Source organism: Tenrec ecaudatus, chromosome 16, assembly GCF_050624435.1.
Source record: "Tenrec ecaudatus isolate mTenEca1 chromosome 16, mTenEca1.hap1, whole genome shotgun sequence".
In the NCBI taxonomy this organism is placed as follows: Eukaryota; Metazoa; Chordata; class Mammalia; order Afrosoricida; family Tenrecidae; genus Tenrec; species Tenrec ecaudatus.
The window spans coordinates 86,050,070-86,054,845 of NC_134545.1; the positions used below are offsets into that span (position 1 = coordinate 86,050,070).

General features: G+C 39.9%; 1 pseudogene; it reads left to right on the forward strand.

Annotated features, from left to right (window-relative positions):
• Nucleotides 1–2,856: 2,856 nt before the first annotated feature.
• On the forward strand, nucleotides 2,857–3,386 carry LOC142428659 (transcription initiation factor IIA subunit 2 pseudogene; annotated as a pseudogene).
• Nucleotides 3,387–4,776: the final 1,390 nt, after the last annotated feature.

The following is a 4,776-nucleotide window of genomic DNA, read 5'->3' on the forward strand; positions in this document are numbered from 1 at the left end:
CAATCCATACATATACATACATCAATTGTATAAAGCACATCCATACATTCCCTGCCCCAATCATTCTCAAGGCATTTGCTCTCCACTTAAGCCCCTTGCATCAGGTCCTCTTTTTCCCCCCCTCCCTCCCCTTTCCCCCCTTCCTCATATGCCCTTGGTAATTTATACCTCGTTATTTTGTCATATCTTGCCCTATTCGGGGTCTCCCTTCCCCCCTTCTCTGCTGTCCCTCTCCCAGGGAAGAGGTCACATGTGGGTCCTTGTAATCAGTTCCCCCTTTCCAACCCACTCACCCTCCACTCTCCCAGCATCGTCCCTCACGCCCTTGGTCCTGAAGGTATCATCCACCCTGGATTCCCTGTACCTCCAACCCTCATATGTACCAGTGTACAGCCTCTGTCCTATCCAGCCCTGCAAGGTAGAATTCGGATCATGGTAGTTGGGGGGAAGATGTTTATGTTTTATTGACTATGCAAAGACATGCCACTGTGGGGACCATTACAAATTATGGTTCATGTTACAAAGAATGGGAATTGTGCTTATGTGGAATCTGTGCATAGACCAGGAGGTAGCCATTCACACAGAACAAGAGGATCTGTATGGTTCTAAAATCTGGAAAGGTATGTGCCAGGGGTGTGTCCTTTCACCATATTTGTTTCAATTTGCATGATGAATAAATAATCTGAGAAACTGAACTATATAAAAAAAGGAATGTGGCATCAGGATTGGAAGAAGTCTCATTAGTAACCTGTGATAAACATGACATAAACTTGCTTGCTGAAAGCTAAGAAGATTTAAAGACTTTGATGAAGATCAAAGACAACTCTCTTCACTAGGATTATACTTCAACATAAAGAAAACAAAAATCCTTACAACTGATATGTCTATCTATATAAGATAGGCAGGATAAACAATACTGAGGAGAAAGCAATGGGACCAATATTTCTCAGGGAGGGGGCGAGTTGGGGCATCAGAGAGGAGGGAGTGTGTGTGTGGGGGGAAGCAGGAAGCCAACAAACTCAGGCACAGGGGAACAACAAGGGATAAAGTCAACAGTGAGGAGGGTGTAGAATGCCTGGTGGTGTTTGATTAATTGTCATGTAGTTGAGAGGAATTTCTGTGGTCCAATGAAGGGTGAACATGATAGTGGGACAGGAGGAAAGTAAAAGGTAATAGAGGTAAGGATTAGGAGGTAAAAAGTTTTATACAGAGGTATAAATATAGGCATGTACATATGTAAATATATTAATATATAGTATATTTATAGGGTATTGGCCTATGAACATATATGTTAAAGTATTAAGGTAACAGATGAACATTGGGCCTCTACTTAAGTCTCCCCTCAACACAAGAACTCTTTGTTCTAATAACCTGGCACTGTGTGATACTCCCCTTCCCAACACGATCACTAAAGACAAAATGGGTACATAAACAAATGTGGTGAAGAAAGCTGATAGTGCCTGGCTATTAAAAGATATAGTGCCTGGGGTCTTAAAGGCTTGAAGTTAAACAAGCAGTCATCTAGCAAGGAAGCAACAAAGCCCACATGGAAGAAGCACACCAGCCTGTGTGATCATGAGGTGTCAACAGGATCAGATATCAAACAATCAAAAACAAGCAATTATATCAATGTGAAGGAGAGGAGTCAGAGTGGAGACTCAAAGCCCATCTGTAGACAATTGGACATCCCCTCACAGAAGGGTCACACGGAAGGGATGATTCAGCCAGGGTATAGTATAGCACCGACAAAACACACATTCCTCTGGTTCTTTAATGCTTCCTCCCACTACTATTACAACCCCAGTTCTACCTCACAAATGTGGCCAGGCTGGAGTATGTACATTGGTACAGATAAGGGCTTTTGACACACGGAATCCATTACAGATAGACCCTCAGAAACAGTATTGGGAGTAGGGATACTATGAGGGTGGGGGAAAGGTGGGGGGCAGGGGGAGAAAGTGGGAACTGATAATAATGATGGATGTATAACGCCCCTACACGTACCTTAGGGGGGATGAATACAGAAACATGGGTGAAGGGATACAGTGGATGGTATAAGATATATATATATACATATATATATAGGTGTAAGATATATATATAATTATATATAATTTTATATATATATAAAATTAAGGACTCGTGGGGGAAGGAGGACCTGATACCAAGGGCTCTAGTAGAAAGATAATGTTTTGAAAATGACAACGGCAACATATGTATAAATTTGCTTTATATAATTAATTTATGGGTTGTTATAATATTTTAAGAGCCCCCAATAAAGTGATTTTAAAGAAGAAAAAATAATAAAAATTAAAATTAGAAAAAAGAAAAGAAAATGCTGTAAATTAAAAAAATAAATCCTCACAAGTGGACCAATACACAGCATCATGATAAATGGGGCAATATTAAAGTTGTTAAAGATTTCATTGTACTTGAATCCACAATCAACACCCATGGCTCATGGGAACAACAGTCAAGAAATCAAATGATATATTGCATTGAACAATCCTGTTGCAAAATACCTCTTTAAAGTGTTAAAAAAAACAACAATAATAATAACACCTTTAGGACTGAGGCGCCTGATCCAAGAGCTAATATTTTTAATCACCATATATATATGTGAAAGCTAGAGAATCAGTAAGGAAGACCAAACAAGAAGTGATGCCTTTGCATGAGAGTGTTGATGAAAAACATTGGAGAATAGCCTAGACTGAAGACTGCCGAGCGAATCTGTCTCGAAAGAAGTCCAGCCAGAGGCTTCTCTTGTTGGGCTGCTCTGACGCAGGAAGCACCTTTCCCGCAGGGTGTCCGTGTAAGCCTGAGTAAGAAAACCATTTCTTCCACCTGAACCATAGCATGTCACATAGACAGAAATAACACTTGGGAAAGAGCCTTTAGGAGAGCCTGCATGAGCCTAGACTGTCTCAACAGATTATCCTCCGCCTGATCTGTCAAGTTCTACTTTGGTGTGATAAGGCTATAAATTCAGCATTGGCTCAGAGGGTCTGGAACAGAGTCAATTTCCGGTGCTCTCTAAATACTCGTAAGGAAGGAGCCCTAGAAACATAGTGGGTTATGTATTGGGCTGCTAACCGGAGGTCAGTTGCGCTAGGGAAGAAAGATGAGGCCTTCTAGTCCCCTAAAGATCTAGCCTCAGAAATCTACAGGGGGCAGTTCTACTTTGTCCTAGAGTTGCAATGATTTGGAATCAACTCAATAACAATGAGTTTGGTTTGATTTGCTAAATACATTCAGATTTTGTGATAACGTGGGCTTTTGTTTTGAATGATGCTGAATTCAGAGAAATAACAGAGTTCGTTAAAGCAGGAAAAATGAAAATTGTAGCCTGTGATGGTAAAATTACTGGCTCCAATACTACAGAATAAGGTGGGGGTGGGGAGAGCCTTTTCCATGCCATCTTCTGTTTTTATTCATTGATTCTGAAGGGAAGACAAGAAGAGCCTTTTACATTTTATTCTAGCAGTGTGGAAATAACTACACTGTGCTATACGAGCATAGAATTCCAGTACAAAGAAGCTTGTAACTTTGCTTCTTTATTATACAGCATGAAAAACCTTTTTTCTTTTTTAAATGTCAAATCAAAAATTGTTTGGGAGAGTGGGAGTATATCTACAAATATATCTATATAGACTTGACAGAGAATATGTGCACATGGGTATTTACCAATTCTGTAAATTTATTCATAAATGTGTTGAAATATATAGAAGGCAAGGTTATGAAAACTGCTTATACACAAGCACACATTTTGGGAGAATGAGCCTCTCAGAGGAGGTAACTAAAGTAAATTCCCTAACATAGGCCAGAAAGACAATGTAAGTAGTGATGGGGATCTTAAAAGCTCAGAGGTTGCCATCAAAGGTACAACTATTGGCTCTTCTAATGCAGAGGAAAAAAGAGGGATAAAAATGAAAGACTCATGGAAACAATTAGTCCAATGAGCTAATGGACCATGTGACATTGGTATCCACAACCTAGAGGTCAGAAGAAGAACTAGATGGTGTCTAATTACCACTATCAACTACGAAGAAAGGCATCGCATTTGAAGGTCCTGGAGAGAGTGGAGGAAAAAATCATTTAAAAAAAACAGACTTACTGGTTGGGTAGAGACTGGTGGAACCTCTGAGGCAATGGCCCTTTAGACTTGAAAATGAACTCACCCACAAGGTTGAATTTTCAGCCAAGGGGGAAACCAATATTACTGCATTATGCACATCTTAGAATAATCAACCATGTGACATCTAAAGAGCAGCATTTACTCAGGGACAAAGGGCATAAAAGTTAGAAACGAAGGAAGGATCGAAATAGGAAATGACAGGAAAGAAATGGGCTGAGAGATGTTACATTGTAGGAATTTCAATCAATGGCATGAAACAAAATGCTTATGAATTGTTAAATGGTGAACGGATCTGCTCCAATAAAAAGCTCAAAGAAAAAAAGTTAAGGATGACAATAAAAGGCAGGAAATAAACCACACACACACACACACACACACGTATGTTGTTGCCTTCCTACAAACATTCTTTAATACATTCATTTTTTTAAAAAAAAGATGTGGTAAGGAGCCCTGGTGGCATGAAGTTTGAGCACTCGGCTACAACACACAAAAAAGATGTGTTTTAAAAGATAGTCAGGATGCTTCCTGGGATTGATAAAAATGAGACTGGCACTCATATACTTTGGACAGGATATAACGAGGGACCAGCTCCTAGAGAAAGCCCTCGCTGATGCTGGTTAAGGTAGGGCTCAGTGAAAAAG